This window comes from Dicentrarchus labrax, unplaced genomic scaffold (genome assembly GCF_905237075.1).
Source record: "Dicentrarchus labrax unplaced genomic scaffold, dlabrax2021, whole genome shotgun sequence".
Classification (NCBI taxonomy): Eukaryota; Metazoa; Chordata; class Actinopteri; family Moronidae; genus Dicentrarchus; species Dicentrarchus labrax.
In genome coordinates this window covers 8578237-8591273 of record NW_026136711.1, presented here as the reverse complement: position 1 = coordinate 8591273, position 13037 = coordinate 8578237, and the positions used below count along the sequence as shown (strand labels likewise).

The 13037-nt window shown below is 40.3% G+C and overlaps 5 non-coding genes across 5 annotated transcripts; all 5 read left to right on the top strand.

Annotated features, from left to right (window-relative positions):
• Positions 1–11137: 11137 nt before the first annotated feature.
• trnaf-gaa (transfer RNA phenylalanine (anticodon GAA)) lies at positions 11138–11210 on the top strand. Its single transcript has one exon. It is a non-coding gene; the product is annotated as a tRNA-Phe (tRNA).
• A 281-nt stretch (positions 11211–11491) lies between these two features.
• Positions 11492–11564, top strand: trnaf-gaa (transfer RNA phenylalanine (anticodon GAA)). The gene has a single exon. It is a non-coding gene; the product is annotated as a tRNA-Phe (tRNA).
• Positions 11565–11906: 342 nt separating this feature from the next.
• Positions 11907–11993, top strand: trnaf-gaa (transfer RNA phenylalanine (anticodon GAA)). The gene has a single exon. It is a non-coding gene; the product is annotated as a tRNA-Phe (tRNA).
• Positions 11994–12424: 431 nt separating this feature from the next.
• Positions 12425–12497, top strand: trnaf-gaa (transfer RNA phenylalanine (anticodon GAA)). The gene has a single exon. It is a non-coding gene; the product is annotated as a tRNA-Phe (tRNA).
• Positions 12498–12769: 272 nt separating this feature from the next.
• On the top strand, positions 12770–12842 carry trnal-uaa (transfer RNA leucine (anticodon UAA)). Its single transcript has one exon. It is a non-coding gene; the product is annotated as a tRNA-Leu (tRNA).
• The last annotated feature ends 195 nt before the right edge of the window (positions 12843–13037 follow it).

Genomic DNA, 13037 nt, shown 5'->3' with positions numbered 1-13037 from the left:
ACCTGAATGTGAAAGACAAGATAAGTAAGTCTGATCAACACGTTTAGTTATTACTGTGATTAATTTCAATTTCTTGTTTGTGAACCGAAAGACATGAATATTTTTGTCATCTGTTGAAATACAAAGGAAAACTAGTTTTAGAAGTCAAGACAGTGTTATGCCATAATTAATGTCCATACTTACCCTGACCATGACAATGTGGCTAACTTTACACTTAGCCTTAAGTTTCTTTTTCCTTAATGTGTCAGTGATGACAACATCACCCTTGCCAGGGTTGAGCATTTCCTCAAGGCCATCATAAAAATGCCAGCCTTCGTCAGCGCCCAGTTTGTGGAATGCCACAAAGTGATTCTTTGTGCCCAGGTGGTATGTCACTGCAGCTGGCTCGTACCTTTGTGGGTATTGACAGTATAGCAGAAAAATGTGATGACCACTCACAAATTAATTCAAACTATATTAGAATAGCAACGTAAACAAATAAAATCAGTGACAAAAACATGTACAAGTGTGACACAGAGAATTGTCACCAGGTGTGGCAAGGCTGTAGGATGCAGCTTGTCACTGAGATTGGCTTGGTGTATCACTGAGACCAGTAACACACATGGCTGTCCATTCACGAAGACACGCTGCAGTGTCTGCTCACTGTCAGTGCATGGGGCAGGACCTCTGTTAAGATAAAAGTTAGAAAACATTAAATATTGTAAAACTATGAAAATGTCAGACTCAATGGACAACTAGGCATGAGAGCTGTGTAACTGCATTCAAGAGAATGGTCTGTATGTTTGCATACTGTATACTTACCTTTTGCATGGAGCTGTAAGGGATGCATTCATCCACCTGTCAATATCTATCTGTAAAGTACTGAAGTCTTCACACCTGAAAATAAACAAATAAATCACATGTAAGATATGTAGATTAACATAAATATGACCAGTCTCTATCTTTGTTAACTTATATGAACCAATGTTTGTCGTTTTAAAATAAATTATACTTTCTCGCAAGTGAAATGAAAAACATGCATTGATTTTCATTTTACAGAATTAAATAATTCTTACAAGATGTCAGTACTGTTGACTCGTCTTCTCACAACAGGACAAGCTGCATTCTTGCACTTTTGCATGATTTCTGTTGTCATGAGATACTCGAGACGACATGCAACCATGTCTTCCTCTGTCCCATAAGCATCCCATGAAGTCCCTTTAAATCAGCCAATGGCGTTTAGCCACAATAATTTTCCCTGGGACCACTCCTTCTTTTCAAAAGGTTTGTGGACTTGCAGTAAGGTGGAAATCCAATTATTGGAGCTTGCATTTAGATCAGTGCTAATCCCTGGTCTCCTCTTGATAGCCATGTGAAGCATGTACAGGAGGTTGTCCACTGTACATGTATTTGTCATTGACACTGTTTGCTTCTCAATTAACCCTTCTCCTCCCCAATATGGACAGCATCCCTGTCTTGTTTGTGGTTGTGGGGGTGGTGCACCTTTGATGTGACTCTTTGTCTTTGGATGTTTTTGGCTGGCAGATGTTGCAGACAAGATGCTTTTTTGTTGGAGGAGGAGAGTTGAAATACTTCGATTTTCTCTTTTGCGTACTTTGCTTTTTCCATTTCTCTTCTTGCGATAGGGGAAGAGAGACTGGACCATCAATGTCCTCTCCATCATCATTGTCTGATAAAGGCTGTTTCGTCTGTGGTACTTGCTTTTTCAGTAACATTCCTTTGATTCTTCCCTCAACAAACTGTTGCTGGAGCTGCAGAAAATTTCCTGCTCCTCTGTGCAGCTTTGATGTCAGAACCACATTTTTTGTTGTGCGGAACCAATTTTCTAGTATGGCATTACTGTCTCTAGTTTTGCCCTTTGACCAAAGGGGAACTGCACCTGCATAGTCTAAAAGAATGCCCAACACAGACTCACAGAAATGGGTATTATTTTTTTGTGCTGCACCCTCTGCTTCATCTTCCTTTCTTGCTTTATCATTTGTTTACTTTACCACAGCTTTGATGGGAGCAAAGAAAGGTGATGACTTTCTGATTGATTTATGCAGGTCTTCACTTGGTGAAGACTTGGTTCATCATCATCTGCATCTTTGATGTTTATTTTGTCTGTCTTCTGTGTCTGAATGGCTGCCTGCAGTGTTGACAGATGTTCCTGACACGTTTTTGTCTCATTCCTTGATGAGAACACAAACACAAGGGACTTTATAATTGACAAGATCACACAAAAATCTGTGGCATTTTGGAGAAGGGCAAAGCTGTACAGGAAAATATTTTTTGTTTCTTGTTTGCACTGCACCTTGCTCAGTTTCATGGTTATCAGCTTAAGCATGTGAGCAGAACAGAGGTGTATCACAGTCATTTGCACTGTCTGCTGCTCTTGGCACACCTGAAAACAAAGTCGTAAGTACTGCTGAATGCTGACATTGTTGAATGCCTGAATAACTGTGTGGATCACTGAAATCTGTTTCAATTTTTTGTGGCCTCAAGTCTTTCTGGAACAGCTTGTAATAATCCCGACGCAGGCAAGTCAACCAGTGTAGAATTGTTGCAGTGGTTTGGTCTGATGTCAGCATTTCTGCTACTGGAACCACAGTTTGGGTTGTGGACTGGCATGGTGTGCAAAGTGCATAATATAGTACTGACTGGCTGGAGGGGTGAGGTTTTGCAACTACACTGCCAGTTGCAGCCATATATAACAGACAATCATTCGTCTTCTGTTGTTCATTGAGAATATGCAACTGTGATTCTGAATAACTGTGAACTACAAAGGGAGACATTGCAACATATTGAATGACACTGTGTTTTAACTTGGAGCTTGGTTTTTCCACATCCTGCTTTTGCTGAATTTTAAAACACTCCATGAAAGCATCACTATCTAAACGATTATCAAGATTTTTTTCACTTGATATCTTTTGCAAGACTGGGACAGACTTAACATCATTAAGATTTCCTGCAAATATTTTCTCTTTATCCGTGGATGCCAGTTGTTTTGTGTGGAGTAACATGGGAGAACATTCGCCAAGTTGTCCTCTGAGTGTGTGGCGCTCAGGTTGGCGGCAGTGTCGGCTATGCTGTTCATGGCAACTGTGATGAATTTTTCCCTGGACTTTTACATGAACAGGTATATCATCTTCAGTATCATTTGGATCTTGCTCCAAAGATAGGAAGTAAGTTGTGCAACCAGAAAATGTGCATACAGCCTTACCCCTCCAATATGCACTTTTATTTTTTCGACTTTGACTGAATTGTACTTTGTTAGACTTAAAGGAAAGAACGCAAAATGTGTTTATACATCCTATTTTGCGGCTTAGAAGATCCGTCCAGCCTTTCTTCAAGACTCTGTATCCTTTTCTTTTAGCTGGCTGAATTGCAGCCCATTCAGTCCTTGTTAGGCTTACTGTAAACTCCTTGGGGCAGGATGGAATTTCTTGTCCAAAGGATAACCTTCTCTTCACCTGGTCCTTTTGTCCAGACTGTGCTTTTTGGGTATCTCTGGTACATGAAGGACAGTGCCATGGGGATATGGCAGCAATGTCTCCAATACTTTGGAATCCCACACAAACAGGATGAAACCAGTCATGGCAGAGGTTGCACTAGGCATATGGCTCGTTGGGATTGTTTGGTTGTTTACAAGTACAAAATAAGGTATCATCAGGACACACAACGCTGTCAGTCTGAATGCACTTGCTTGTCTCCACTGGCTTCAGCATTAACTGTTGTCTCTTCATGTGTTTTTTCTAACTTTTTCTCAATTTCCAATGTTTTCTCCTCATCTTTACTAACTAGATTATCTGTATCATGCTGAACCTCCCTCCCACAATCCAGTCTCCACACAAAGTATTATGTTCATCCTCACAGATTATTGGACTTTGCTCTTGCTCACATGTCGGAGAAATGTCTTCTACAATAGCACTAAGTTTGTCCTCAGTCTCAGATCCTGTGTCTCTTTTTTCCTCATCTTCATTTTTTTTCAAAATTTTAAGAGGTACACTCAATCTTTTGCTTCTGCCTCAACAAAACTCTTGTTCTGACTGGCTTCATGTCACTGTGCCATATAGTGTACAGCCACTTTCTTTTTTTGACATTTTTCTCCTTGAATATTTTAGCTGCCAACATTTCCCACATGGGGCTATTCCAACTTATTTTTCGATTAAGATGTTCAAAAGTTGACAGTTCTCTCACTATCCTGTCGTCTCCTCCTGACTCTGTCCATGAATCTGAATAGCCACGTCTCTGACCTCTTCTTAATTTCTCCATTTTAAAGCCTAAGAAATGAAAGACACAATTATTTATAATGAATACTTGAAGTAGAAAATCGAGACATTTTTTAGCACTTAAGAGTCCTAATACTTTATCTCTAAACGATAAATTCTTGTAAATACCCCACTTTTCCTTATTATTATTTCCTTGATTTCCAAGTTATTATTTTCCATAATAACTATAATTGGTCGCCTCCACGACAGATAGATGATGACTGATTGCTGTCAACTACGACGGAGTATTAGGGCCACATTGAGAAAAAAAAATTCAGGAAAAGGCGATGTCTGTTAGTTGTATGCCTCCATCCATATTATGTGTCGACTAAATCCGTCAATGCAGCCAGTAATAGCAATGCCATAGGGCTTTAGTTTAGTTTTGAATACATATGCCATCAGGCGTTGGAGCATCTGCAGGTGTACTGCCGGCATCCTGATACTTATGACAATGTGATGCTGATGCACCAAAAGATTAAGTATCTCCTTTTTTGTGAAACCTGAAGTACAGTTCCACGAAATGCTCCACGGCCCTCATTTTAACAACTCTCCTCCTCTAAAACAACATGTTAGAATATTATGACTTTATTCTCGAAATTTCTGACTTTATTCTCGTAAACTTATGACTTCATTCTGGAAGTCTGTGATTTTTTTTTCTCAATATGGCCCTAATACTCCGTCGTAGTCAACAAACGTTTTGCTGTGATAAGTTTAAAATTATGCAACCTAATGTTCTGCATGGGTCCCGCATCGTCATGGAGGAATGCGCCCACTGGGGGCCAGTCAGCACCGTGGAGAGCTCCCTAAACAACCCGACCGGACTTTGTCAGGGCTTCCTCCAGCATCATACAGGCATGTCTCATGGCTATAAACTACATTAATGCAAATAGCATTAGCACAGTAAAATTAGGGAGTTTGTGCATAGCCTACCAAACAGATTTCATTAGTTTAGAACTTTTCCTATTTTTAATGGAATATCGAACAGATGAGCATATTTGTGGCTGTTATGTCAAATAAAATGTCATTATAAAGTTGCAGGAATATTTTAGGCCACATCAAATTTACCTGATTGGATCGAGGCACTTCGGTGTAGCTCTTTAGACAACCTTTGCAATTAGTGGTCAACTATTTAACCCCCCCACTGTTGCCAGGCAAATCCAATCAAATTCAAGAATCCACCAAATTACATGCCCCTCTGAGTGCATGAAAATATATATAAAAGTCCGTAATCAGTGATGTAAGCATGTGTGTGAGTGTGTCAAACAAAAAAAGCAAACAGAACAAAAGCAGTGGATGCAGTGGCAGGAGCAAGAGAGAGAGATCTGCAGTATGGAGAGCCTTATCTAGACACCACACCAGTCCAGGTGCCTCATGAAGAGGATGACCTTCCCACGACCTGGAACCTGCAAAGGAAAGCAGAGAATCAGAAAACAATGAGGCACCTAGACACAACGTTACAAAAACAGAGGTGAGGCCATAAAAACTTAAAAGAACGAAAATTGCTGAATTTTTTACTGACTCTGTGCCTTTTCAACAACTTCTCCATGTAAAAAGATTTGAGAGGTCTAGGTGCAGTGGTTTTGGATCTGGACCTTGTCCAAAGTGGTCTATATGCTGAAACAAGTGTGAAATGTGTCTTTATTGCATTTTCACAAATAGAATAAAGGTTTCACAAATCAGAGACTGTGTTTTTATGAATCTTCAGGGTCTGTATATCAATCCAGTCCAGATTTGAGAGGTCTAGGTACAGTGGTTTTTGATCTGGACCTGGTCTAATGCAGTCTATGTGCTGAAAAAAGTGTGAAATGTGTCTTTATTGCATTTTCACAAATAGAATAAAGGTTTCACAAATCAGAGACTGTGTTTTTATGAATCTTCAAGGTCTGTACATTAATCCAGTCCAGATTTGAGAGGTCTAGGTACAGTGGTTTTTGATCTGGACCTGGTCTAATGCGGTCTATGTGCTGAAAAAAGTGTGAAATGTGTCTTTATTGCATTTTCACAAATAGAATAAAGGTTTCACAAATCAGAGACTGTGTTTTTATGAATCTTCAGGGTCTGTACATCAATCCAGTCCAGATTTGAGAGGTCTTTAATGTGGTCTTGGTGTAAAACAAAAACGGTGAAATCTCCCCTTTAGCATTTTCACAAATAAAATAAAAGTTTCACAGATACAATCGTAGGTGTCAGGCAAAGCTGATGTCTTACCTAAAATGTCTAAAACGTTTTCACAACACGAAGTGTCACAAAAAACAGACAAACAGTCGCACTGCACAATAAGTTAATTTCCCCTTAACTTTCCCCTTAAGTGTTTCCCCTTAAATCGGAGGCTGGCGAAGCGGAAGCCAACTTTAGCGTCGTAGAGAGAGTCTACGTTTGAGTTAGGCAGTTAGGCATAAGGAGTAACACGGTGCTGGTAGGCCTACCGCTGGCAGTGGCTTGCGGGAAAGCAGTGGAGGTTTGCGGTGATGTAGCCGTCGCACTAGCGCAGAACATCGAAATTGGTAATTGCTCACTACATCTGCGCAGTCTTGTTTGGTGGCTATTAGACTCCATGTGTGACCTGACGGCGTTCACTCCCATCCAGGTGATAGTCATTGTCTTTTTACAGACAATAAGCCTCTCGGCTGTTAACAACTACTGGCCTAAGCCAGTCTTTGAATCTCGAGTCCTGTAACCAGAGGTCAGAAAAATTACATTTCCCCATGACTTCGTCAACCGTGTGCTATCCATATGGAGCATAGACTGCGGCGCAAATAGTTTTACCGCGTTGCACACTGTCTGATGTCACATCATCGATACCTCTCAGGTCTTACTCGCACATATAATTTATATAAATAAATTCACGCAATTTTTAGGAGATAGGCCTGCACTTAATATTACAATATTACCAAATGTCTTTTAAATCATTCACACAAAACTGAAAGGAAAAAAACAGCAGCTGCAACAAAAAGAGCCACCAGATGTGGCTGCTGAGCTAATTCAGCTTGCATTTTTGTATTCGAAATTGTTTAAAATACTGCCTCGAAATTGTACTGCCTCGAAATTGTTTATTCTGCCTTTGATTTCGAGAGCGGCTGTATAAAACCAGTAACCTTATGTCGACTAATTAGGTTGATTAGGCCTAACTACTAACATTAGCTAGAGTTAGCTAAAACATAGAACATTAGCTGAGTTCAAACAAGCATTTTTGCAAATTCCCCAGTCTCTTAGCTCACAATACTTCGATCGTAATGATGGTTTAATATAAGAATTTTACATAGTTTTACATAATAGAGAGACAGGTATGCTACTCACCAGTGTTGAAAGCATGCTGCTGCTACTGCGGACTGCTGCTGTCTCGCTGATCCGAAGAAATTCAAAATAAAAGCGCGCAGTGTGACCGTTACACTATATTGCAGTACGTATGACCTACATTTTTTTTTTTTTTTTTTTTTAATAAATTGTTAAATATTTACGATACAAACAGTAAGAACAAGCAGACAGAGTCATTATTACAGAAAATACATTAGTCAAGAGCAGAGCCAGTGGGAGTTTCAAATATATACATCATAAGAGAATAACTGAATGGTTTTAGCAGCTTTCTTATTTTTTGAATCATACATAGTTTTGATGTACTGTTCCGTTTCCTTACCAAAAGAAATAAAAGAAGGTTTAGAGGTACTAAATTTGGCTTTGTGAATATGATATTTCCCTAAAATTATAATTTTTTTAACTTTTGTTGTCATGGAAACCAAACAGGCATGACTAAACTCCTAATTTTGAAAAGTCTGGCCACAGCGTCTGCTAGGGTGGCCTTTCGGCTGCAGGCACAGCCTTAAATCTGACACTAATTTGTCCTCCTTTTGAGAAAATAACAAAAAAGGTCGCCTTTTGACACATTACCTTGTTAGTTTAATACGTATTGGCTAAAAATGTGTGTCAAAAAAGCTGTGTCAAAATAAGTAATTTCATTGTTTACATTTTCGTTTTGTGACCTATCAACACATGGCTAATTTTAATATTCAAATGAGCCATGTGTTGATGTGCAGTTGCTACCACCAGGCTGTCAATCAAGCTCTCAGCAACAGAGAAGTAACAACGTTGGTTGTTGGACTGAAATTCTGAAAATGCTCATACTCAGATGTATAGGCAAAGCCTAGGCAAAGCCTATACATCTGAGACAGAAGGTGCTGTATTTTACCCTTTATCTATCCAGACAAGAACATCAAGAACAGTTTCTGTATGATGTTTATTAGACCTTTGTAATCTGAATTGGAAGGGCACGTTGTCATGAGCTGTATTTCATATATTTATGTGGTATGTGCAGTGTTGGGAGAAACGGCGTTAAAAGTATAATGGCGTTACTAACTAATTAGTAATCTAATTAATTACTTTTCCCATCGTTGCAGCGCCATTACCATTACCAAGTGGCGCGTTACTTGCGTTACTACAATTTGGTTGAATGAAGCGCAGCTGTGTCAGGCTTTCTGACACCCACACATCAGCTGCTGGGAGAGAGCAGGGGTGGTGATGATGACACTGTTGCAAATGTAATGATGATTGGCTGGGCGGGCGGATGTGCTGCTCACGCTGTCTAACTACTACTATAAACACAAGACAGAGACAATGGGGACGAGCCAGGGAAATTCAAAGGTAGCCTTATCAAATTGGAAGTACCAACACTACTTCTCACTTACTGAAGTTAAATGCAAGAATGTTTATGTAACGTGAGAATTTTATTTTCAATATTTATTTTTTATATTTTTTTTATTTCTATGCATATGGCCGGCTGCAATCTATTGAGTTCAAATAAATACCAAATGTTCTAAAACACTGTATATAGTAATTTGTAATTTGTAAGTAAGATGTCGAACACTGGGTAGGTGTATGCACCTTTATGTAATCTAGTGGAAAAACATATTAAAATTTAAACCCGGATCATACCAAACAAATATCTGCTTGAGTGTCCCTGTGTATGCAAAGTGTCCTCCTTTTTGATGTGAGGGAAATGGCCACCCTAGCGTCTGCTTTTGTCAAACACAATGTTTCTGCTCATAAACTATGGAGCAATAAATATGCCAGCACATGTCAACAACAACAACAACAGATCGAGGATCTTCTGAAATGTTTAAGAAACATAGTAAAATTTAATGCAAAACCTTGTGCCCTGAAAAATAATATTTTTATTTAAAAATAGACTATTAATATTTTTGTTCCATATATTTTTTTATTCAGTATATTATTCTTATTTTATTTTTATTTTTTTATTTATTTTTTTATTCTTCTGTATTATATCTCTTAGTAAGGTAATACAATTATTACTGTGAAAATCTATAGGCTATCCAGTGGCTTAAGGATATGCTGTTGCATATTGCAGCTTCAACCTGCCAGGCCATTCCATTACATTCTGCTTCTGCCCCACAGAACTGCAGCTGCTTACTTGTGTTGTGTGTGTTTTTACCCGTAATGTGTGATAGATGTGTCAAAGGTAAGAGAGCACTAAAATTCTCCAACCATTCACTAGCAATCTGTCTACGGTTTGATCAGGTCTGTGCAAACCACAGAGCCAGCTCTCCTTACAAGCCTGTCCAACCACAAGCCGCCTCGCAAACATGCCAGAGCACACAAGATAATGCTGATGACAGTGCTGTCATGTTGTTTTGCAAGTTCGACTGTAATATTTACTGTATGAATACAGAGCAGTAACAATCCAGTCGCACACCAGTGGCAGTCGGTCCAAAAAAAATTGAGGCACATTTCACCTTGTTACTGCACACCTGACTTCTGCTGCTTTCATGTCTACAGTCACAGAGTTATTAAGAAGGAAAATATAGCCTGTAGATTTTAATCAGGGTTTATACCCTGTTTTAATGTCTATATTTACGTTAATTATGATTATAAAAGATAGTCCACCAATGTTTAACTGGGATTTTGATGATTTTAAAGATGCAAACAATAAATGGAACAGAGTTCAGCAGGAAAAACCAAGAGTGTGTACCCAAAATTTGGGGCCAGGTGCTCTGGGGCCCAAACTGTTGCCCTTTAAATGTTGACAACATTTGTGCAAATTTAGGGCATAACTGTAGAAAATACAAAAAAATGAAATTATTAAAGCAACATGGGTCCCAAATTTTGTTACCAAGTTCCACCCCATGCCTGCTTTGCCCAATTATGGGGCCCATAGAGTAGGCCTACATGGGCTTCCCATGTGGGGCGCATGTTACAGGACCCACATGGGGCCCACACAACTTTTCTATTTCCAGCCCATTCCCACTTAGCCCATTCATATCCCTTATGAGGCCCATACAGTCAGACCAAATGGGTTTCCTATGTGGGGCCCATGTTACTGAAACAATATGGGTCCCAGACAATGTTACCCAGTTCCACCAAATTCCCACTCTGCCCACTTATATTCCTTACGGGGCCCATAGAGTTGGTCCACATGGGCTTACCATGTGGGAACCATGTTACTGGAATAACATGGGCCCCAGATATTGTTACCAAGTTCCCGCAATGCCTACTTTGCCCAATTATATCCCTTTTGGGGCCCATAGAGTAGGCCCACATCGGCTTCCCAAAACTAACCTACTTCCATCCCATGCCAACCCAGGCCCAGAAATTTTGCCCAGTTCTAGCCAATGCCCACTTGATACCCATGCAGCCCCTTTGTAAACCATATGGGGCCCACGTGTACATGTTGGCTGGGGTGGAATCTCTCTAAATCACTTTTGGAACGGTCTTCTGCTTATGACACGACGTGACACTGTCAATAGCTTTTGGGCCAGGGTCCCCTGTACATTTGACCATTGAACCAAAAACTGTATTTGTTGTGCAAAATATATGTACAACATTTTTTGGATGGTGTTAGCATTTGGGCCCAGGGCCACCCCACAGTAGGCTTTTAAGCTGAAATAGCTTAGTTGAGAGAGCGTTAGACTGAAAATCTAAAGGTCCCTGGTTTGATCCCGGGTTTTGCCATATGTAGGTCCCAGTTTTGGTAAAAGATTGCCGTGATGGTTAGAGGTGCATACTCAGATGTTAAAAGAAAAAAGCGAGATCCACAAATGTCATGTGAAAACTTGTTGTTCTGTGTAATCTATCTTAAACATTTGCGAAACTGTCAATAGGTTTTGGGCCAGGGACAACTGTACATTTGACCATTGAACCAAAAACTGTATTTTCTGTGCGACCGTCTTGTACAACTTTTTTGGGATGTTGTTAGCATTTTTGATCAGGGCCACCACACAGCTGGCTTTTGAGCCGAAATAGCTCAGTTGGGAGAGCGTTAGACTGAAGATCTAAAGGTCCCTGGTTCGATCCCGGGTTTCGGCATGTGAAGGTCCCAGTTTTGGTAAAAGATTGCCGTGATGGTTAGAGGTGCATACTCAGATGTTAAAAGAAAAAAGCGAGATCCACAAATGTCATGTGAAAAGTTGTTGTTCTGTGGAATCTCTCTTAAACATTTGTGACATGGTCAATAGCTTTTGAGCCAGGGTCCCCTGTACATTTGACCATTGAACAAAAAACTGTATTTGCTATGCGACTGCTTTGTACCATGTGAAGGTCCTTTACCATAGACTTATTTTAAGGGATGTTGTATAGCATTTGGGCCCCAGGGCCACCATCAAACAAAAGCCGGACAACTTTTTGATGTTGTTAGCATTTGGGCCCAGGGCCACCCCACCCCCTTTTAAATAGCTCAGTTGGGAGAGCGTTAGACTGAAGATCTAAAGGTCCCTGCTTTGATCCCGGGTTTCGGCATAAGTATGTCCCAGCTTCCGTAAAAAGCTTTCTCTGCGAAGTCTTTGTACAACATTTTTGGGATGGTGTTAGCATTTGGCCCAAGGGCCCCCACACAATTGGAGTTTGAGCCAAAATAGCTCAGTTGGGCGAGGGTTAGACTGAAGATCTTAAAGTCCCTAGTTTGATCCTGGGTTTTGTCATATGTAGGACTATGTTTTGGTAAAAGACTGCAGAGGAGGTTAGAGATACATATTCAGATGTTAAAAGAAAAAGCGAGATCCCAAAATGTCTCTTGAACATTTGCGACACTGTCAATAGCTTTTGGGCCAGGGGCCACTGTACATTTGACCATTGAACCAAAAACTGTATTTTCTGTGTGACCGTTTTGTACAACTTTTCTGGGATGTTGTTAGCATTTTGGCTCAGGGCAACCACCCAGTTGGCTTTGAGCCGAAATAGCTCAGTTGGGAGAGCGTTAGACTGAAGATCTAAAGGTCCCTGGTTCGATCCCGGGTTTCGGCATGTGAAGGTCCCAGTTTTGGTAAAAGATTGCCGTGATGGTTAGAGGTGCATACTCAGATGTTAAAAGAAAAAAGCGAGATCCACAAATGTCATGTGAAAAGTTGTTGTTCTGTGGAATCTCTCTTAAACATTTGTGACATAGTCAGAGCCAGGGTCCCCTGTACATTTGACCATTGAACCAAAAACTGTATTTTCTGTGTGACCGTTTTGTACAACTTTTTTGGGATGTTGTTAGCATTTGGGCCCAGGGCCACCACACAGCCAGCTTTTGAGCCGAAATAGCTCAGTTGGGAGAGCGTTAGACTTAAGATCTAAAGGTCCCTGCTTTGATCCCGGGTTTCGGCATAAGTAGGTCCCAGCTTCCGTAAAAAGCTTTCTCTGCGAAGTCTTTGTACAACATTTTTGGGATGGTGTTAGCATTTGGCCCAAGGGCCCCAACACAATTGGAGTTTGAGCCAAAATAGCTCAGTTGGGCGAGGGTTAGACTGAAGATCTTAAAGTCCCTAGTTTGATCCTGGGTTTTGTCATATGTAGGTCTAT